Source organism: Carcharodon carcharias, chromosome 13, assembly GCF_017639515.1.
Source record: "Carcharodon carcharias isolate sCarCar2 chromosome 13, sCarCar2.pri, whole genome shotgun sequence".
NCBI classification, from domain to species: domain Eukaryota; kingdom Metazoa; phylum Chordata; class Chondrichthyes; order Lamniformes; family Lamnidae; genus Carcharodon; species Carcharodon carcharias.
In genome coordinates, this window is record NC_054479.1 from 126,577,173 (window position 1) to 126,601,572 (window position 24,400).

A 24,400-nucleotide genomic window follows, 5' to 3' on the forward strand; every position below is an offset into this window, starting at 1 on the left:
AATAATCAATAACAATTATCAAGTAGGCAACACTGCATGCAACTCTCTCAGAAAGACAAATTAAAGGATAACTCAAAGAGAGAGAAAGGGAGAAAATATTTTCAAAATGCTGATTCTTAAGGCTTAGAAAGGAAGCAACCCTAACTTGAATTGGTGAAATGCATTGCACAATTAGAACACCAGAAGGAACTGGGCTACACACTGCCTCACATAGCCAACAGCCATCTTTGCACACTTATGGTTTCAATCCATATGATGCCATATTCATTGTGCAATCAAAACTTCCAAGGAGTCTCCCAGCTACTATTGGCTTTAGGTGTTTTTCCAGGTTACTGCTGCACAAAGACTAAATGCTTTAAAGGCATGCGGAATTATCAGAAAGGGGTAGACTGTACTTGTCATCAAGAATATGAAAGGCAACTTGCAGCTTCACAGAAGATTACAAAATGTCAATACTCTCAGGACGACACTGCTTTCATTAATTTTCACATTTTTGACTAATGACTTGTTTTTATATAGTGCCTTGAATGTAGGAGAAACAGCCCAACAGTGCTTCACAGAAATTGACACAGCCTATAAAGCAGTCATTAAGGGGTGAGTAAAAGCTTAGTTAAAGAGATAGACATTAAAAATGTTTTTAAAAGACAGAAAATAATGTAGAAAGGTTTATGGTATGGAGCAAATTCCAGAGATCCATCTGAAGACAAAGTGGGAGATGAGTATGAGCCTAGAATTAGAGGAACATAAGAGCTCCTGGAAAGTTGTATGACTGGATAAGGTTAAAGATAGGGAGAGTGAAACCGTAAAAAGAATTTGAACAAAGGATAAGTTGCTTAGGCCTGAGGTGATGGTGTTAAGAGAAACAATGGAAGGAATAGCGAGGCTCTAACCATCGTATTCTAATTCTCTGGCTACAGGTCTGGTGCCAGAGGGCTGTACAGTTGGTAACTTTAAACCATTATTTAAAAACAAAGGAATGGATGGACCAAGTAAGCACAGGCCATTCCCCCCAACTTTGGTTGCACTGAGTTTTATTGGAACAGCATAGTGGGCTGAGGACAAAATAGAGTGGGAGTGGAGTGGACAATTAAAATGACAGGTGACTGGAAGCTTGGGGTCATATGGTGGCCTGAAAAGCAATTATCCGATCTGCGCTCGGTCTCCACAATGCAGACAAGACAGCATCATGAGCAGCAAATACGTTATACTAAATTGAAAGAGGTGCAAGCAAATTACTGTTTCACTTGGATGGAACGTTTGGGGCCTTGGATGGTGAGGAGGTGGAAGAAGGCAGGTGTTGCATCTTCGCGCTTGCACGGGAAAGTTCCCATGCAAGGGGAAGGGGAAAGAGTGGACTACGGTGTCACATAGGAAACAGTCCCAGCTGAATGCAGAAGCTGGTGAATTGGAAAGTGAGAGCATTCCGACCTCTCTCCTTCCTCATCCTCAGTATCTCACTCATATAGGCCAAGGTGACTACATGATTGTTCTGAAAGATATCCTGTCAAATGATCACTTTTACAACTTTAACATGAATATAATTTTATTAAGGCTGCAAAGCCATTCTTTCCTCTTCCACACCACTCCAGCCTGCGGCTTTATAACTGAATGGAGATTTTTTAAAAATCACTTGGATTATCGATTATGCAGGGCAGGATGTGCCTGGCCATCAGGCTGGAAAAATCCTCAGCCTCATTAATCAGTATACACCTACAATTGCATTAGTCACTTTGCTTGCCAACCTCAATTTCACTGTATATTTAGCTTGAGTCAGTAAGCATGTGGCAACAAGTTATGTATTCTCTCATTTCCCTGCCCCCAAAATAAGCTGAGTGGAGCATAAATGTATGAATCCTAAGCCAATTTAAACATGCCCTATCTTTACTTAGAGTAGACATGTATTGAGAACAATGTTTGAACGGCCTTTACGTGGATTTCCTATTTCACCACTACAGCTGGAAAAGAATTAGATTATAAAAGATTTATTGCAACTAACAGTGGAACCAAAATTCCAGTATAGAACTGCAAATTTCCTAACGAGCCTGTAATAACGACAGTTGTTTGTTCGTCTTTGAGTACGAACAATGCCATTTCTATACATGAAGCATGCAGGCAACCATTTTGCACAATTCCAGAGCAAATTCAAGCCAGTACACTTAAAAAGACATTCATTATCTCGTGCCTTTTATGATCTCAGTATGTTCTAAAGCATTTTAAAGCCAATGAAGTGCTTTAGAATCTTAGTCACTGGTGTGATGTAGGAAACACTGCAGCCAATTTGCCCACAAGTTCCCACAAACAGCAATGTTAAATGACATTAACTAAAGCTAATCTGCTTTATTAGTGGTGTTGATCAAGGGATAAATAGTCAGGACACCAGGAATAACAAAAGAACTTAAGAGGAGCAGAAGTAGGTTAAAAGGCCCCTTGAGCCCATTCCACCATTCAATATGATCATGGTAGATCTTTGGCCTTCAATTCCTCCCTGCTGTATCTTTTGATTCTGGTATTCACAGCCCTCTGGGTTAGAGAATTCCAAAGATTCATAACCCACTCAGTGAAGAAATTTGTCCTGATTTCAGCCTTATCCTGAGACTTAATTCTGGACTCTCTAGCCAGGGGAAATAACCTCTCAGTGTCAACCCTATCAAGCCCCCCTCAGAATCTAAATGTTCTTCTGAATTCCAGAAAGAATTCCAGAGAAGAAGTTTGTTCTTCTCTCTCTGTCTTCCCATGCCAAGAATCAATCTGGTGAACCTTCTCTTGTCTCCAAGGCAGGTATGTCCTTCTTGGGATAAGGAGACTAAAACTATGCATAGTACTCTAGGCTTGGTTTCACCAAAGGCCCGCTCAATTGCAGCAAGACTTCCTTACTCATGTAGTCCAACCCCACCCTTGCAATAAAGGCAATATGCCATCTGCCTTCCTAATTGCTGGCTGCACCTGCATGTTAACTTTGTGTATCTTGTATAAACACACCCCAACCTATATGAACACTAAATTTTAAATGTTTACCATTTAAATATTATGATTTTCTGCTCTTCCTACCAAAGTAAATAACTTCACATTTCCCATATTATACGCCATCTGCCACCTCTTGCTCATTCACTTAACCGATCTATATTCCTGTGCAGCCTCGTGTCCTCCTCAAAGCTTACTATCACTCCCAGCTTCGTACGGTCAGCAAACTTGAATACCTTACTCAGGGTCTCTTCGTCTAAGTTATTAAACAGATTGTAAATAGTTGAGGCATCAGCATTGACCCTTGTAGCACCCATTTGTAACAGCCAGCCAAACCAAAATATCCTGTTTATTCTTACATTCTTATTTCTGACCTTTAATCAATCCTCTATCCAATATATTACCCCAACCCCATGGGTTTTTATCTTGTGCAACAACTTTCCATGTGGCACCTTATCAAATAATACCTTTTGAAAATCCAAATATACTACATCCACTGGTTCCCTTTATCTACCCTGCTAGTTACATCCTCAAAAAAACTCTATGTGTCAAACACAATTTCCCCTTATAAAACCATGTTGACTCTGCCTAATTGTGTTATTATTTTCTAAGTGTCCTGTTCCCAATTCCTTAATAAATGAGTCCAACATTTTCCCAAGAGCTGATGACAAGCTAACTGGCCTGTCGTTCAATGTTTTCTCTCTATCTTTCTGCAATAGCAGTATTACATTTGCTGCCTTCCAATATACTAGGACCGCTTCTAGAATCTAGATAATTTTGGAAAAGCACAACCTGTGCATCCACTATCACTGCATTTAGAACCTTAAAAGTAGGCCATTAGACAGAAGATTTGTCAACTTTTAGTCCCACGAGATTCTTTAGTACCAACAACTCTATCATTTCTTTACTCCCCATTATAATTTCTCCTATCTCAGCTTTTAAGGGACCAGTATTTACTACTGTCACTCTTTTCCTTTTTACATACTTGTGAAAGCTTTTACAATCAGTTTTCATATTTCTTGCTAGCCTACCCTCATTCTATTTTTCCTATCATCAGTGTTCTGTTCATCCTTTGCTGATTTCTCAAACACTCCCAGTCCTTAGGCTTACTAATAATTTTTACAATATTGCCATGGGCACTTTAATCACAGAAAATGGTTCATCTTCAAGGACTAAGAACATTCTGGAAGAACGTGTATTTTAAGAGGCACTAACCCTTAAAGGGTTAATGCAGGACTCTGATTGATAGTCCTGGGAAAAACATTTTACGAGAAAAATTTAGCAGTTTTAAAGAAGCTGGAAATCTCTTGACCCTGGTGGACTGTGTATAAAAAGGTCACGTGGTAGTTTATGCCTCTGAAAAAAAAGTCTGGAGAATTTTGGTTTTGTTTTGCTTTGAGAAGAGAAAGGACCAACTGCTTGTGAAAGAAAGGTAGCAGCCGTTTTGCAGTCCAGAGCCAGTCCACAGCCAGAAGTGAATATAAGCTGCTCCTAAGTTCCTACGTGCTGGAATAGAATACCTACAAATGTTCAAGTCCGCCTAAAAAGCAGTGCAAGAGTCATCGACTGTTTCACAGATCAGTGCTGAGACACCAACCGGATAACCCAGGCGCCATTTCAAGGACTCCACCATCTTTCCTTTTCCCTTTAACCATTGGCAGAGTCCTTCTAATTTTATTTTATTATTTTTCGGTGTGTGTGCACATGTGCACGCACACATGCATGAGAGAGTGTGTGTGAGCACGAGAGCGCCTGAGAATATTAGGGTGTCTTGGAAGAGTAATTAGTATACTTTCATATTCCATGTGGTACGTTAATAAGCTTTGCTTTCCTATTCAACAAGACTGTTTTTATGATAAACTAATACTTTGTTTATTGAAAGAAGCCTGATTAAAGTTGCTTTTATTCTGGGTAACAGTAGCAAAGGTAAATGATTGGCCATTTTGGTGAGTGAATCAAACTTTTAAACTAATGATGCGACCTGTGGAGTAGTGGGGCTAGATATAATGCGCACTCCTCCCATCCCAGTCATAACGGTATTATAAACTTATTTTAATCAAATACTATCCATAACTTTTTTAGTAAACCACAGTTCGATCACTTTTCTCAGGGAATCATTGTTTCTCATTGGAACGTACTTACACTGAGAATTTTGAATCATTTCTTTAAAAGCTTGCCAGTGCTTATCTAGCTCCATACTTTTTAATCTAATTATAATCTACCTTAGCCAAATCGCCCTCATACCTATGTAATTGGCTTTATTTAAGGTTAAGGCACTTGCTTCATGCTAAAAAATATATCACTCTAAAACTTAATGCAAAATATTATGATTATTCTGCCCCATAGGATCCTCAACTACGAGATTATCAATTGATTCCATCTCAGTACACAAGCTAAGGTTTATCTCTTTATCTCTGGTTAGTTCTATTACATACCATTCTAAGAAACTGTCCTGAATGAATGCCATTTGTCTCCAGACTACCTTGACCAAGTTTATTTGTCCAGGCTGTGTGAAGATTCAAGACCCCACAAGTATTAGATTACCTTTGCTACAAACTCCTATCATTACTTTATTATTACTCTGTCCAATGACGTAGCTACTATTAGGGGGCCTGTAAACTAATCCCACCAGTGTTTTCTGAGCCTTGTTTTCTCTAATCACCACCTATCTACTTCCTGATCTTCCAATGTCAAGATCCCTTTCATTGCTATCCTTATGCCATTCTTTATTATCAGGGCTACCCCAGGCTCCTTCTGCCTATCTCCCCTTTTCTCCTTTGAAGCAGTGCCACAAGATATTTTATGTCCACTTGACAAAGATGCCAGCACCATGGTTTAGCGTCTCATAATTCAAAAGATAAATTTAGTGATGTAGCCAGAAGGTCCTAAGTTCCCAAATCCATCCTCTTGAAATTGGGAGGGTAACTTGGTACAACCAACATATAGATACTTCATGCTAATAAGCATTTGCAGTTCTTGTTAAATTGTAATTCATAGTTTTACTTCCCACATTTTATATCTACCTGATGGCTGGGAAACATCCTTGCAGACCAGTAAGCAAAATAAAAATCTACCATTAGTCAATGCAATCAGACTAGTGAGTTACTCAGTTCACTTAGGAACAAAAAAGTTTATAAAGCAGTTATTTACAGTATATTGCAATTATGGGTAGTGCTACTGTTATGATCCCCAGCTGAGGTTACTCCTGGACAAGCCTGATCCCAGATTGGAACCTAGCTTGATAGATCGGAACTTTTATTTGTTTGTTTAGATATGTGGAGAGTAGCGACTGAACAGTTACAGGAATCAGCTCATGAATTTTAACAAAAGAATAAAAAAATTAAACAAGAAAAGATGAACAATACTACAATACTTCTTCACCCACAACTATATCTTTATCGATATATGCAGGTTTGTCAGGATAACATAAGTTACAAAAGCTATACTATACTCTAATGCCCACAGTAAGTACAAAGTCCAAGTAAACCTTTGGTCACCCTGTGGTCAGACACACCACACTGAAACCAAGTGACAGATGCCAGCTCAACCAGATACTATGGATCGCTCACTAACTGCCCCAGACACATGTCACACTGTGAGCCAACCAGTCTCACTGAACTCAGTCTTTCACGCAAGGGTTTCCAATCTCCACGCTCCAAGAACTCATTTTAGAATCTTCACCCAAACCGATGCTCTCTCTCAGATGTCTTCCGCAAGGGTTTACCCACAGGGTTTCGAACTCTCCGACCAATGTTCCTCTCCCCTAGGTCACCATATGCATTCATGCTGCCTTCCATGCATTCTCTCTCACTGACTCCGCTGAAAACAGTACCACTGCTTCACATGCCCATAGCAGAGAGTTACAGACCTTCAGTTGTCTCTTTGGGCCTTCTTGCCTCTTGCAAGCTATTCTCACTTCAAAGCTGATTTCTGCAGCTCTTGTCTCTTTCAATTTGAAGCTTCGAGCCTTTCTCTCTGCTCCTCACTCTTAACTTCACTTAACAGGACCTTTTCCAGGTTCCTGTTCTACCTTTGGCTAGAAGGTCTTCTTGGGACTTTCTCCTGTTCCTGACTTACTCCTTTGGCCTTGGGACCCTTTGGGAAATCTGCAGCTCCGTCGCCAACATCCAGTCTCTCTGGAGTCCTAGCTTCAAACTGAACTTAAAACTGCTGGTTCTTTTTCTTGTTTTCTTGTATGTGTCTGAGAGAGGGACCTGCCTTTCTGGACCTCTGTTGCTGGGCAACAGCCCAATTCTTCTGCTCTTGAGCTTGTTTAACTTAAGTCATAAACTCTCATTAGAAATGCAAGCACTTTTTTTAAAAGTAAAACTAAAATGCCACTTGACCTTTTTTAACACACAGATACAGAAATACAAATCAAACTTAAACTTTAAAGCTAAAACTCATTCCTAACACCTACAAATACCAATATAACTCACTTAACTCTCTCTATTTCCTAACATTACCCCTGGAGGTTCCAGTGGAATCCACCTATAGCAGGACATTTACCTTACAAAGCTGCTGCCAGCGTCAAAAAGAATAAGTGACATCTGAAACGGTGAGACAAGTATATAAAAAGTACACAAGTCTAAATTATCAGACGTCAATAGCTAGATACACCTTACTACCCTAAAGGGTTGTGGATGCTCTATCATTGAATATATTCAGATCAACAAGTTTTTGATCTCTCAGAGAATCAAGGGATATGGGAGCAAGTAGGAAAGTGGATGAAGTAGAAGATCAGCCATGACCACACTGAATGGCACAGCAGGTTTGAGGAGCCGGATGGTCGATACCTGCTCCTATTTCTCCTGTTATGTTCTAATTCCCACTTGAATTACACAGACAAAACTGTGCTCCCACAGCCTAATAGAATGCTGAACTTCGCTAGAACTCCAGCAAAGAGTTAACATCTTCAGGAGGAAAATGGGAAAAATTATAAGTGAGGAACTAGGCAGCTATCACTCCAGTTCAGAGTTGGCAAGTTCCAAGCACAAAGATTACCCTGGCAACAAAAAATAAATAAATGTTTTCTGGAAAGTTTTTACGTATTGCACTGAACATGATCAAACATTTGGCATGGTTTCCCATTTATAAATCACAAATCAGCTGAATTCAGATTTTTGCTACACTGTAGACATTTCAGTTCGGGCTAAATAGTATCCAAATGAACAGAAGACAAGCTGAATGCAGCTGCTTTGTTGAGGCAACTGGACAGACATTTTGGAGAAGTTCAATGCTTTCTCAAAATAATATATAACATCAAAAATTGCTGGAAAAACTCATCAGGTCTGACAGCATCTGTGGAGAGGAAGACAGAGTTAACGTTTCGAGTCCGTATGACTCTTCATCAGAACTAAAGAGAAATAGAAATGTGGTGAAATATAAGCTGTTTAAGTGGGGTGGGACAGGTGGAGCTGGATAGAGGGCCAGTGATAGATGGAGGCAAAGGAGAGATTGCCAAAGATGTCATAGACAAAAGGTCAAGGGGGGTTGACGGTGATCTTAGCTAAAGGATGTGCTAATGGTGACATTAAGAGTAGAATGCAGGATGAGCAAGTGACAGATGGCCCTAGTGGGAGTGCCTGCTTCCTGTAACGACTCCATCCCTTCTCTCAGTTCCGTCGCCTCCGTCGCATCTGTTTCAATGATGCCACTTTCCAAAACAGTTCTTCTGACATGTCTTCCTTCTTCCTTAACCTAGGTTTTCCACCCACGGTGGTTGAAAGGGCCCTCAACCATGTCCGGCCCATCTCCCGCGCATCCGCCCTCACACCTTCCTCTCCCTCCCAGAACCTTGATAGGATCTCCTTGTCCTCATCTTATCACCCCACCAGCCTCCGCATTCAAAGGATCATCCTCCGCCATTTCCACCAAATCCAGCATGATGCCACCACCAAACGCATCTTCCCTTCACCCCCCCTCAGCATTCCATAGGGACTGTTCCCACCAGGGCACCCTGGTTATCATTAGCACATTCTTTAGCAAATATCACCACCATCAACACCCCTTTGACCTTTTGTCTATGACATCTTTGGCAATCTCTCCTTTGCCTCCATTGGCCCTCTATCCAGCTCCACCTGTTCCACCCCCCTTAAACAGCTTATATTTCACCACATTTCTATTTCTCTTTAGTTCTGATGAAGAGTCATACGGACTCAAAACGTTAACTCTAGACTTCCTCTCCACAGATGCTGTCAGTCCTGCTGAGTTTTTCCAGCAATTTTTGTTTTTGTTTCAGATTTCCAGCATCCGCAGTATTTTGCTTTTATCTCAAAATAATATACTTTGTTATGCTGTTGTGTCATTAATGTTGATGTTAACATGCATAGCTTGAACTGATTAATTTTGGTATTCCCATCAATTTGTTAATGGGAATATTGAAATCTGTGAGATCCACAAGACAAAAACCTTGGACACTACACTAGCCTGAACCATCAATGGAGCTGCCGCCCCTGGTATTTAGTATTACTGTGTAATTAATTTTTGAGAGCATAGTATCCAAGGTTGTGATGCAACATGGGATACCCCAAGAATCACTGTTAGGCTGATGCTACAACATTATATCCTTCAAACATTGATTACTTTCACGATAGAAACAGCACATCTCTGAAATTGGTTATAATTGTTAGATGAAAAGCAGGATGCGGTGAAAAACGAGAATATCTCCTCATGACTCATTATCTGCACCTGCAGACTGAGCGCTTTATTAATGAACTGTAAGCAAAAAGTCAATATGTTGCTCAATAAAGCATTTGTGGTAATCAGTTAGAAAAAAATTGCACTATATTTGCAACTGCTGAAGCTGGCACTAGAGTGGCAGAGAAAACAGAATGTTTCCAAGCTTGCCAAATCACATCAGCCTGCTCTCATCCATCCACATAAATTAATTGAAATGCAAATAACAAAGCCATCACAGGAACAGGTCCATTTATTTGCAGGAGAGGAAAGAGCGAGGAGAGAAAATTTTGAAAAAAAAGACAGGCTTTCATTTATCCACTTTCAAAAGCACCTTAGAAAAGTAGTAAATGCCTTCTTAAAATGTAATCTACAAAATAGGTCTGCACAAAAAACACAACAGAGTTCGATATCGTAATCTTTCATACAGCGTGGTTAGCAATCTGCCAATAAGGAGTGAAGTTAACAAAAAAAAGACCTCAGGGAGAAAGTCCTGAAGCATGGCAGGCTAATCTTTTGCATAATTTTGCTGTTTAAACTGCATAGTTCAAATTTGAGGCTAAACTTAAATTACATTAGAGAACTTCTTTAAAAAAAATACAGCAGTGCAGTCATGCATTTTATTGAGTTAATCCCATCTCAGGACAAAAATCAATTTGAATTAGGACACTTTCCAAACACATGTGAAAGGACTTATTTGCTACCTGATGGCAGAATATTCAAATATCACAATTAGCAGACTATAAAATATTAAACCATTAGTATAATTATTTCATCTGGAAACTTAACATGAGAAAAAAATCAAACAAACTGAAATGATGTTAAGAATACCCTTAGGTTGCAACTGAAAATTATTTGTTTTTATATTCATGTAAGATTATTCAGTAGTCTTTAGTAACTCTTTGAACTGACATGGGCCGGCTGCAGGAGGCAACTAGTGCCCATGGAACTCAAAAGACTTTGGGGATTCAAGTTCAGTGTTTGAATATAAGCCTGTGGGCTTTTATTTGGGTAGCTTGAATGGCACCAAAACTCAATACAGGTACCATGTACTGTAACAAGAATAGCCACATGTCCTGATCCCAAGTACAATACATAGCTAAACATTGTATCTCATTAGAGACTGCAAAAGTTTTTAACTCTACCTGGTGAGTCCAACCATCTTTGCCACATTTCACTGGGTCAAGGTTCACTGGAGCATGGGAAACATCAGGCATGAGAGGCCAATTAGTATTTGGCAACTCCCCAAACTTTTCCGAGCTGGGTCAAGTGGGGCCAAGGCTTGCTGGAGCGCAGGGAAAAAATGTCCGATTTTCAGACACCAGTGATTTTCAGGTAGATGTTTTGAGGTACTCTGCCTGCAGTGATCAAGTTGGATTTTTATCATTTAGTTCAGCTTCACTACCTTCTGGGATAAAGCGCAGCAACATAATTGGTACACTGCAACAAGTGCAACTTGCATTTATGTAGCGTCTTTAGTATAGTTAAACACTCCAAGCTGCTTCACAGGGCCATTATCAAGTAACATCTAACATCATGCTATATAGCGACAATGACAAAAGGCTTCATCAAAGGGATAGGTTTTAAGGAGCAAGTTAAGGTAGGATAAAGTAGAGGCAGAGATATTTAGGGAGGGAATTCTAGGGCTTAGGTCCTGAGTTGTTGAATATTGGCAACTTTCAATGAGCAACTTTTAAAGGTGAAGTGGACATGTATTTGAAAAGGAGAGCTTGCAGGGCTGTGGGGAAAAGGCAGTACAGTGGGGCTAACTGGTTAGTTCTTTCAAAGAATGAGCACTAGCACGTTGGTTGAATATACACCTTCTGTGCTATATGATTCTATAACTACTGGACTTCTTACCAATAGGGCCCAGCCAGCAAAGCCTACATCCTATGAATGAAAAAAAAATAGGTGCTCCTACACAAATGATCAAAGCAACAGTGATTGAGTTAATTTGTCAGTTGTTGGTTTCATGCCCTTCTGCAGGAACAGAGTCTGTGTCACTTTTCCTTTTGAAAATTATTATTGTATTTGCTTCCACCACCCTTTCAGACAGTGCATTGCAGATCATCATAACTCACTGTGTAAACACTTTTTGTCCTCATGTTCTGGTTCATTTGCCAATAACCTTACATCTGGGTCCTCTGGTTACCAACCCTTTTCCAACTGTAAACAGTTTCTCTTTATTTACTAAATAAAAACCCTTCATGATTTTGAACAGCTCTATCAAATCTCCACTTAAACTTCTGTGTTCAAAGAACAACAGTCGCAATTTCTCTAGTCTCTTCACACAACTGAAGTCTTTCATCCTTGGTACCAGTCTAGTAAATTTCCTCTGCACTGAAGGCTTTGACATCCTTCCTAAAGTGTGGAGCCCAGAATTGAACACAATAGTTCAATTAAATGAGTGCTCTGCATCCGTCTTTAGCAAGGAAGAAAATGCTGCCAGGGTCCTAGTGAATGTGGAAGTAGTGGAGATACTGGATGGGCTAAACATTTATAAAGAGGTGGTATTAGAAAGGATGGCTACACGTAAAGTTGATAAGTCACCAAAACCAAATCAGATTCATCCAAGGATACTGAGGGAAGAATGGAAGTTGCAACGATACTGGCCATATCTTCCAATCTTCCTTAGATAGAGGGTTGTTCTGGATGACTGGAGAATTGCAAATGTTACACCATTGTTCAGAAAAAGATAAATCCTGCCATTTCAGGTCAGTCAGTTTAACCTCAGTGGTGGGAAAGCTTTTAGAAACAATAATCTGGGACAAAAGTAACAGTCACTTGGACAAGTGGTGATTAACAATAACCTACATTTGGTCAGAATGCCAAAAGCTGGGTCAAAGAGGTAGGTTTGAAGAAGTGTCTTAAAGAAGGAAAGTGAGGTAGAGATGCAGAGACATGTGGGAAAGGAATTCCAGAGCACAGGGCATGGGTAACTGAAAGCACTGCCACCAATGGTGGTGTGGTTAAAACCACGGAAGCACACGAGGTCAGAATTAGATGAGCGCAGATAGCTCGAAAGGTCATAGAGCTAGAGGAGATTATAGACATAGGGATGGACAAGCCATGGAGGGATTTGAAAACGAGGATGAGAATTTTAAAATCAAGGCGTAGCTGGACTGGAAACCAATGTAGGCCAGCAAGGGCAGAGGTGTTGGATGATCAGTACCTGGTGCATGTTAAGTCACGGGCATCAGAATTCTGGATGATCTCATGGAGACAGTAGCATTTTTTAAATATCAATTTATGGGATTTGGGCATCACTGGCTCGGCCAGCATTGATTGCCCATCTCTAGTTGCCCCTGAAAGGGCGGTGGTGAGCTACATTCTTGAACTGCTGCAGTCCACGTGGTATACATACACTAACAGTGCTGTTAGGGAGGGAATTTGACACAGCGACAGTGAAGGTATGGCGATATATTTCCAAGTCAGGATGGTGAGCGGCTTGGAGGGGAACTGCCAGGTGGTGGTGCTCCCATATATCTGCTGCCTTTGCCCTTCTGGATGGTAGCGGTCGTGTATATGGAAGGTGCTGCCTAAGGAGCCTTGATGAGTTCCTGCAGTCCATTTGTAAATGGTACACACTGCTGCTACTGTGCAGGGAGGGAGTGAATGTTTGGGGTGTCATAAATGCAAGCTGCTTTGTCCTGGATGGTGTCTAGCTTCTTGAGTGTTGTTGGAGCTGCACTCATCCAGGCAAGTGGAGAATATTGCATCACACTCTTGACCTGTATCTTGTAGGCGGTAGACAGGCTTTGGGGAGTGAGGAGGCGAGTTACCCGCTGCAGGATGCCTAGCCTCCGACCTGCTCTTATAGCCACAGTATTGATGTGGCTAGTCCAGTTCAGTTTCTGTCAATGGTAACCCCCAGGATGTTGATAGTGGAGAATTTGGTGATGGCAATGCCATTGAATGTCAAGAGGCAATGGTTAGATTCTCTCTTGTTGGAGATGGTCATTGCCTGGCACTTGTGTGGCGCAAATGTTACTTGCCACTTGTCAGCCCAAGCCTGGATATTGTCCAGGCATTGCTGTATTTGGACATGGATTGCTTCAGTATCTGAGGAGCTGCAAATGGTGCTGAACATTGTGCGATCATCAGTGAACATCCCCACTTCTGCCCTCATGATGGAAGAAAGGTCATTGATGAGGCAGCTGAAGATGATTGGGCCTAGGGCACTACCCTGAGGAACTCCTGCAGTGATGTCCTGGAACTGAGATGATTGACTTCCAACAACCAAAACCATCTTCCTTTCTGCTAGGTATGACTCCAATCTGTGGAGAGTTTTCTCCAATTCCCATTGACTCCAGTTTTGCTGGACTCCCTGATGCCACACTCGGTCAAATGTTGCCTTGATGTCAAGTGCAGTGACTCTCATCTCACCTCTGGAGTTCAGCTCTTTTGTCCATGTTTGAGCCAAGGCTGTAATGAGGTCAGGAGCTGAATGGCCCTGGTGGAACCCAAACTGGGTGTCAATGAATAGGTTATTGCTAAGCAAGTGCCACTTGATAGCACTGTTGATGACACCTTCTATCACATTACTGATGATCGAGAGTAGAGTGAATTGGCAGTAATTGGCTGGGTTGGGTTTTTCCTGCTTTTTGTGGACAGGATAACCCTGGGCAATATTACACATTGCCAGGTAGATGCCAGTGTTGTAGCTGCACTGGAACAGCTCGGAGTGAATTGAATTGGCTGAAGGCTGGCATCTGTGATGCTAGAGACCGAGATGGCTCATGCATCCAAAGTGGTAATGTTATTGAACTAGAAATCCAAAGGCGGAGACTAATGCTTTAGAGAATGAGGGAAATTAAAATTCAATTAATTAATACACCTGGAATGAAGAAATGCTAGTCTCACTAATAATGTTCATGAAACTACCAGATTGTCATGTGGTTCACTAACATCCTTCAGGGGAGGAAATCTGTTCATCCTTTACATGCCTGGCCTCCATGGGACACCAGACCCACTACAATGTGGTTGACTCTTAACTGCCCTCTGAAAGGGCACAGTAAGCCACTCAGTTTTATCAAACTGCTACTGAAAAATGCTCTGTGCATGTACTGACACCACACAGGCTGAAGTGGTTCAAGAAGGCAGCTCACCACCACCAAGGGGAATTAGGGATGGACAATAAATGCTGGCCTTGCCTGTGAAACTCTGATCCCAAGATCGAATAGAAAACTTTACAGAGGAAAGAATATAGGAGACCAGTCAGGAGTGCATTGGAATCATCAAGTCTTGAGATAACAAAGGCACGAATGAAGGTTTCAACAGCAGATGAACTGAAATGGGCGAGATCAAGCACCGACATGAAGGTAGAAATAGACAGCCTTAGTAATGGCGCGAATGTGGTCGGAAACTCATCCTGGGGTCAAACATGAAAAAAGTTTCAGTTTAGTCTCAGGCTGCTGCCAGGGAAAGGGATGCAGGTATCTAGGAAATAGATTTTGATGGGGGAACCTAAAACAATGGCTTCAGTTCTCCCAATACTGGGGGAAATTTCTGCTCATCCAATACTGGATGTCGGATAGTCTGATAATTTAGCAATAGCGGCAGAGTCCAAAGAGGCGGTGGTGAGGTAAAGCTGGGTGCCAGCAGAGTACTTGTGTAAGCTAACAGAACACTTTTGGACAATGGCACCAAAAGGCAGCATGTAGGTGAGAAATAGGCAAGGGCCAAGGATAGGTACTTGGGTGACACCAGAAGGAAGGGTGAAGGAGCGGGAAGAGAAACCACGAGAAGTGATAATTTGGCAATGATCAAAAAGGTAAGAATGGAACCAGGTTACAGTAGCTCCACCCAGCAGGATGACAGTGGAGAGGCTTTGAGGAAGATGGTGTGGTCAATTGCGTCAAAGTTCCCGAGAAGGATGAAGAGGGCTAGATTACCTTTGCCATAGTCACACAGATGTTATTTGTGGCTTTAAGAGCCAGCTTGGTACTGTGCTGGAGTGGTAACATGGTTGGAGGGATTCAAGCATGGAGTTTGCAGGAAGGGGGGCACAGATTTGGTAGACAACGCCACATTCAAGGGCTTTGGAAAAAAAAAGGAAGATTGGATGATAGCTTGCAAAAACAGTGGGTCAAGAGTTGGATTTTTGGAGAGAGGGGTGATGGCTGTAGATTTGAAGAGAAGGAACAACACCTGAAGAGCGGGAATCACTAGCAATATTGGCTAACATTGGGAACATAGAGGGGAACTTTAGTGTTCAGCAGTTTAGTGAGAATAGGATCAAGGGAGGAGGTGGTGAGTCTCAGATAAGAATCAATTAAGATAAGCCAGCACAAATTTGTTGAAGGAAAATGTTTAACCAACGTTTTTTGATGAGGTAACAAAGAGGATTCATGAGGGCCATGTGGTTGATGCAATACATACGGACTTCCAAAAGGCATTTGATAAAGCGCCGCATAATAGGCTTGACAGCCAAGTTGAAGCCCATGGAATAAAAGGGACAGTGGCAGCATGGATACTAAGTTGGCTGAGTAACAGGAAACAGTAGTGGTGAACAATTGTTTTTCAGAATGGAGGAAAGTAGATAGTGGAGCTCCCCAGAGGTTGGTACTGGACCATTGCTTTCCCTGATATATGTTAATGACCTAGGCAGTGTGCAGGATACAATTTCAAAATTTGCAGATGACACAAAACTTGGAGAAAGGACAAATAAGAGGCAGATTCAGTACAGAGAAGTGTGAGGTGATATATTTAGGCAGGAAGAATGAGGAGAGACAATATAAACTAAAGAATATAAACTTCCAAGGTGGGATGGAGGAACAGAGTGACCCGAGGGTATACGTGGACAAATCATTAAAGCGGCAAGGCAGGTTGTGAAAGTGGTTTTAAAAAAGGCATATGGGATCCTGAGTTTTATTAATCAAGGCATAGAGAACAAAAAGGTTATAATGAGCCTTTATAAAACATTGGTTCAGCCTCAACTGGAGTGCTGCATCCAATTCGGGGCAACATACTCCAGGAAGATTGTGGAGAGGATGCAGAGCAGGTTTACATGAATGGATCCAGGAGTGAGGATTTCATTTATGTAGATAGGATCAAGAAGCTGGGGTTCTCCTTATAAAGGATTAGATGGAGGGAAACTTTCCTTTGATGATGGGGTGGAGAACCAGAAGGGGCAGAGTTAAAGTGATTGGTAAAAGAACCAAAGATGACCTGAGAAAACTATTTTTTGCACCACGAGTTATTAGGATCTGGGCTGCATTGTCCAAGAGGGGCTGGAGGCAGATTCAATTGTGGCTTTCAAAAAGGAACTGAACAAGTATCTGAAAATAAAAAAATTGCAAGGCTAAGGAAAAAGTGCTGTGGAGGGGGACTAGATAAATTACTCGTACAGAGATGCAGCAAGGACTCAACGGACCGCAGAGCCTCTGTCTGTGACTGTAACAGTTTCATAATTCTGAGGCTTAACTAGTGTTTTATTACAGCTTATCATAACATCCTTGCTTTTGTGCTCTACATGCCTGTTTATAAAGTCAATGATCCCGTGTGCCTTTTTAACAGCCTAATGAAACTTGGCTACAGGAAAATCAGGACTAGAAATTAAACAGTCTAGGGTATTTAGGACAGATAGAGAAGGAAAACGGAGAGGTTGAGTAGCTGCACTTATTAAGAATAACAACGGCAGTAGAAAAAAAGACATAGCTATCAGCAAGACAAACATAGAATCCAAATGGATAGAGTTAAAGGATAATAACGGATCAATCACAGTAACTGCTGTAGTCTACCAGCCATGTAATAGTAGAATGGAGGTGGAAGAAGAAATATGAAGACAAATTAAGGAATTGAGTAAAAAACACAAAATAATCCTCATGGGGATTTCAACCACCCTGATATTGATTGTACAGAAGAAAGTGGTAAATGGGATAAGGGAATAGAGTTCCAACAATGCATAGAAAATTCCTTTCTAACCCAATAAGTAAAAAGCCCAATGAGGGAGGATTTGCTATTGGATCTAGCAAAGGGGAATGAACTAGGGCAGATAAGAGAAATAGAAGTAGGGGAACATCAAGCCAATGGCGACCATAAGATAATACGTATTATGATCATGAAAAGGAGAAGATCAATACCACGAAAACCGGGTTAATAGATTGGTGAAAAGCTGATTTTATGGGGCTGAAAATAGAACTTGGGAAAATAAAATTGGGAACAATGATGTAAAACATTTAAAATGGTGTTCAGACTGCAGTAAAATATATTTTGCCAGAAGAACAAACTAAACATTTGAGAGACTCCATGGATGAGTAAATACTTAAGGGAACAACTGAGGGTTAGGAAAGAGGCACAGGTTCAGTACATAGATAGCAGAGGAGTGCATGATAAGAGAGAGAGAAAAAGATATTAGGAGAGAAGTAAAATAAAAGGAATTAGGTAGACAAAGTAAAACTACAAAATTAAACTAAGAACATGAAACAAAGTGGTAAAATATGTTACAGGCGCATCAATAAAAAAGGCAGTCTAAGGGCCATTAAGGAATAGACAACATACTATCAGAAGGTAAAGATAGAGAGAAGGCAGAAATATTAAATCATTATTTTGCTTTGGTACTTACAAGGGAATTAGGGCAGGTAGGCATGACATTGAATGATGAGATGAACAAGGCGATAAGAACACTTAAAATTAAAGAAAATGGATGTACTGAATAAACTAACAAATTCAGAGGGCTAGGGAAAATATAGCAGTCACTACTTCACATATTTAATGATTCGTTAGAAACAGGTGTAGTGCCAGAAGACTGGCGAATAGCTAATATAATTCCTATATTTAAGGGAGGGGACAGAACATGTCTAGGGAATTATGGACCAGCCAGCTTAACATCGGTGGTAGGAAAAATAATTGAATCCCTACTAAAGGAGAAAACAAAAGGACATCTAGAAATGAAAATTATGATCATGAATTGTCAGCATGGATTTCAAAAGGGAAAATCTCACATAACCAGGCAGTAATTGTTAAGGCGGCAACAGGGAGAGTAGACAATGGTAATGCAATAAATTAAATTTATCTGGAATTTCAAAAGGCCTTTGATAAGGTGTCCCATGATAGACTAATAAGGTCAGAGAATGCAGAGATAAGGGACAGCAACTGAATGCTCTCATGAAGCCAGCTAGCAATCCAGAGAGTGGGAGTAAAGGCTAGGTAGAAGTGATGTTTCACAAGGACCACTGCTGTTCACAATTTACATTAATGGTTTAGAGCTTAGAATCAAGAACACAATTTCTAAATTTGCGGATGACACCAAATTGGGGGAAACAGTAGATCTGAGAAGGACTGCTGCAACAAATTTCAGGTGGACTTTAATGAGCTGACAGAACAGGCAAGCCATTGGTAAACGAAGTTCAAAACAGCTGAATGTGGGGGAGTACATTTTGGTAGGAAGAACAGAGAAGTTACCTATTAATTGGAATGTGCAGGTCTAGGTGGGGTAGAGGAACAAAGGGATCTCAAAGTTACAAATATGCCAATCACTAAGTGTTGTGCCACAGCTTAGCAAGACCATTAAGAAAGCAAACCAAGCACCAGGCTTTATTTCTAGAGGGACAGAATTGAAAACTAGGGAAGTTTGGTTAGACCACAATAAAGAGGACTGTATGCAGTTGTCACCTTTTATAAAAATGATATAGAGGCACTGTAAATCTTCCCTGCACCCTTTCCAAAGATGTGATTGTGTGATGATACCAGAAATGCAGGGGTATACAGCAATGGCGTAGTGGTACTGTCGCTGGACCAGTAATCCAGAGACACTGGGGGATCAACCAGGGCAGATGATGGAATTAGAATTCAATAAAAATCTGGAATTAAAACCCATTATTGATTGTTGTAAAAACCAATCTGGTTCACTAATGCCCTTTAGGGAAGGAAATCTGTCGTCCTTACTTGGTCTGGCCTACACGTGTTTCCAGGCCCACAGAAATTACTCTTAAATGCCCTCTAACATTAGGGATGGCCTGGCCAGTGATGTCCAAAACCCATGAACGAATTAAAAAAATCATATCAGAAAAGGATCGACAGGCTGGGTCTCTTTTCTCTTGAAAAAAGGCAGTTGATAGAGGACCTAATAGAGATCTTTAAAATTATGAAAGGTTTTGATGGAATGGAAACAGAAAGAACATTTGCACTTGTGGAGATAATCATAATTAGAGGCCCTCAATATAAGGTAGCAACCAAGAATCCACAGGGAACTCAGAAGAAATTTATTTATCTAGTGAGGGATGAGAATGTGTAACACTACCACAGAAGTGATTGAAACGAATAGTATAGATGCATTTGAGGGGAAGCTAGACAAGCATATGAGGGAAACAAAAACAGAATTACCTGGAAAAACTCAGCAGGTCTGGCAGCATCGGCGGAGAAGAAAAGAGTTGACGTTTCGAGTCCTCATGACCCTTCGACAGAACTAGGTGAATCCAAGGAAAGGGTGAAATATAAGCTGGTTTAAGGTGGGGGGGTGGGTGGGTGGGTTGGGTGGGGGGAGAGAAATGGAGGGGGGTGGTGTGGTTGTAGGGACAAACAAGCAGTGTTAGAAGCAGATCATCAAAAGATGTCACAGACAACAGAATAAAAGAACACATAGGTGTCGAAGTTGGTGATATTATCTAAACGAATGTGCTAATTAAGAATGGATGGTAGGGCACTCAAGGTATAGCTCTAGTGGGGGTGGGGGGAGCATAAAAGATTTAAAAATATTTAAAAATAATGGAAATAAGTGGGAAAAAGAAAAATCTATATAATTTATTGGAAAAAAACAAAAGGAAGGGGGAAGAAACAGAAAGGGGGTGGGGATGGAGGAGGGAGGTCAAGACCTAAAGTTGTTGAATTCAATAGCGGGTCTGTCCACAAGAATGACCCAAACCTCCCTGTCGCTTGCCATTTCAACACTCCACCCTGCTCTCTTGCCCACATGTCTGTCCTTGGCTTGCTGCATTGTTCCAGTGAAGCCCAACGCAAACTGGAGGAACAACACCTCATCTTCCGACTAGGCACTTTACAGCCTTCCGGACTGAATATTGCATTCAACAACTTTAGGTCTTGAGCTCCCTCCTCCATCCCCACCCCCTTTCTGTTTCTTCCCCCTTCCTTTTGTTTTTTTCCAATAAATTATATAGATTTTTCTTTTCCCACCTATTTCCATTATTTTTAAATATTTTTAAATCTTTTATGCTCCCCCCACCCCCCACTAGAGCTATACCTTGAGTGCCCTACCATCCATTCTTAATTAGCACATTCGTTTAGATAATATCACCAACTTCGACACCTATGTGTTCTTTTATTCTGTTGTCTGTGACATTTTTTGATGATCTGCTTCTATCACTGCTTGTTTGTCCCTACAACCACACCACCCCCCTCCACTTCTCTCCCCCCACCCAACCGCTCCCCCCCACCCCCCAACCTTAAACCAGTTTATATTTCACCCCTTCCTTGGATTCACCTAGTTCTGTCGAAGGGTCATGAGGACTCAAAAAATCAACTTTTCTCCGCCGATGCTGCCAGACCTACTGAGTTTTTCCAGATAATTCTGTTTTTGTCTTGGATTTTCAGCATCCGCAGTTTTTTGTTTTTATCTAAGCATTTGAGGGAGAAGGGAATAACAGGTTAGCATGTTAGGTTTAGAGAAGAAAAATGGGAGTGGGTTCAAGTGGAACATAAACACCAGAATGGACTGGTTAGGCCAAACGGCCTGTTTCTGTGCCATATATCCAATGTAATCCTACAAAATCAATTTGCCCTGCCATGTTCAACATTTAGCATCCAATTTGTTCTTATAGTTTCACAATATCTTTCTGACTAGTAACAGTCAACTTGCATTACAGGACAATGGCCCCACAGCCTCTGTTTTTGCACTTCACAGTGTAATTAACCAAACCTACCAAATGAAATGGGGATCTATAGGTCTGTCATTAGCTTAAGACAATATGATCCTGTAAAATAAATACAAAGAATAAGCCCTGCGCATTTGCATTCATGGGGTCTCCCATTTAAGACAGAGGTAAGGAGGAACTTTTTCTCTTAGACGATCGTTAGACTTTAGAATTCTCTTCCCCATAGAGCAGTGGAGTCTGGGTCATTGAATACATTCAAGCTGAGTTAACCAGGTTTCTGATTGACAAATGAGTCAAGGATTACAGGGGCAGGCAGAAAAGTGGCGATTAGGTCACAGTCGGATTTGCCATGATCTTACTGATGGCGAAGCAGGCTTTTGGTTTGGGGGGGGGGGCGCACAAATTGCCTACTCTTGCTCCTATTTCTAATGATCCTAAGGTCAACAACATCACCAGCAATCGTACTGCCCATCCCCCCCACCCCGACATCCTACCCCCCACAACCCCCAAACACCCCGCCCCCCATTCAAGTCTCTCACCCCGACAACAGAAAATTACCAGTTATGGAACCACAGGGAGGTTCAGGAGAGGGGAGATCATTTGAAAAACAGCATTTTTTTTTTACTAGAAGTGTTTTTAAGTTTTGTGAAGCCACAGGACGAGGCTTGATTACAGTTTCCAGAGTCATAATGAAGGCCAATGATGTTTTAGAACACAGGCAATCAGCAAAATTATCAATTCAATCCAAAGTGGATATACAACAGGGATAAGTGTTTAATTCTGAGCCATCCAAACAGATGAATTCAAGTGAAGGCCATGAATTTTTATTTTTGCGTGGTTTATACTCCAGCAAGTAAACGTTAGAAAAAACAAATTCATTCAACTGATGATGGTCTGAAATTAGGTAAAGGGATGGAAAGGTGTTGGGGAGGGAAGGGGGGATGGTGAGAGTACACAGTGTGCAAGCGATGCAGGGGAGGAAGGGCACAGAGTGCTCAAGCGAGGCAAGGGAGAGAGGACACCGAGCAGGAGGGTGCAGTGTGTGCAAGCAAGGCAGGGAGAGAGGAAGCAGAGAGCATGAATAAGGCAGGGAAAGGAGAGCACAGAAGCAAGGTGGGGGAGGGAGGGTCCAGAGTGCGAGTGAGGAGGAGGAGGCAGCATACGTGAGCAAGTTGCGGAAAGGAGAGTGCACAGCACGCAAGCGAGGTGAAGGAGGGAAGACATGAAAGAAAGCCCACATTCCTTTATGAGTGCCTTATAAAAGATTTGATATTGCAATATCAGCAGGCATTACAGCTACAAAGTTTAGTTGGCCCTTATTTAGGGCAAAAAAAACCAAGCAATAAGCCTGATTTCCTTCTTTGGCAATCTCTACTTCATCGCCAAATATTAAAATGCCCTGCCATCAACTCAACAGAGATGCAAAATCAACTTAAACTCCATGGTCCTCAAAAAGGCTGCTTAGATTCACCTCAGAGGGGATGAAAGGAAACCCAGAAGGGTCATTCTGGAGGCATGCAACACCTGGTCACAGACCGGCATAGGCAGGCAACTGCACACAATTTTCAAAGCAACGAGAGGTTAGGAAAAATTTCTTCACATGCCAAGTTGTTGGAGCATGAAATGATTTGATGTTGGAAATGACTGAAGGGAACCACTGCATCTTTTAAGGGCAACTGGATGAATATTTGAAGCTGTGGAAGTTACAGGGCAATGGGAAGCGAGCAGAACAGGCGAAGTATATTTGAACTGCTCTAGCAAAGAGCCAGCACAGAAACGAAGGGTCAAATAACTACCTTCTGTGCTGTTAACTTCCACAGTTCTATGTTGGGAGTATTTGAAGTGTTGACTTTAGGCATCTTTCCTCCTCCACAATGTCACTAGTAATTTTCAGCACACATATTGTGGGATTATCCATCTTCAAAGTCATTCATACTTAAATTTTATAAAATCTCCAAAAAGTAACATCTGTTAGCAGATACTTCAGGGAGTACATTTTTCAACTTCAACACTGCACACCCGAGTTGGGCACTTGAAACACATTAATTTGCATATTTATGAGGATTAATTAGCAGTTACAAGCTTACTTTTCAATTTTTGTGGTGTGTTCCTGGGGGATATGTATTTGGTGAAACTGAACAAAACAAACATTACAGGAACAAAAACAGAAGATGCTGGAAATACTCAGCAGATCAGGCAACATCTATGCCAGAACTGAACCAGTTTTGATGAAAGTCATTGAACTAAATTGTTAACTCTGTTTCTCTCTTCACAAATGCTGCCTGGTTGGCTGAGTCTTTCCATCAATTTCTATTTTTATTTCAGATGTTCAACATCTGCAGTATTTAAAGGAATTCTTTCCAACAATTTGACATTATAATAATGGCTCCCTGATGGCAAGACCTGACAATCTCTTTTCTTGGTGCTATATAATGTAAACTGTCCTTTAGTCACTTACTGCTGTGGAAAATTAAAGATTATTTTGCTTATGAACTGATCTTTTTTAACTGGACTGCAATGGCCTTTGGGACCCACCCCAGACTGGCCATAAAGCAATCCCAATAGGCAATGAACTGTCTCAATCCAGCTCCCAAAGGATGCAATTCCATAACCCTAGAATAAACGGTACAACATAAGTATTAGTTCAGGCTAAGTTGAAGACTGTACGTAACAATGCTGCATGAGACCAGAGTGGAAAAAGTGGAAAAATGCTCCTTTCCCCAAAACTGCATTGAGCACCATTTCCCGTTCTGATACAAAACAAGTGTTTCCACAAACATCAATTATGCATTTTTTAAAAATGGGAGAACAACACAAAACATAGGCCAGTTATATATTCTAGACGCAGTGGAGAGGAAGAAATAGAGGTGGATGAATCATCTTGATCTTTCATCCACCCTTCTTAATACAACTGTATTTGTAAGTTATTC

At 41.2% G+C, this 24,400-nt stretch overlaps 1 protein-coding gene across 1 annotated transcript in view; it reads right to left on the reverse strand.

The window, feature by feature from the left end:
* The window catches only part of snd1 (staphylococcal nuclease and tudor domain containing 1), a 946,160-nt gene that overhangs the window by 629,768 nt on the left and 291,992 nt on the right, over positions 1 to 24,400 (reverse strand). The gene's annotated exons all lie outside the window — the stretch shown is intronic.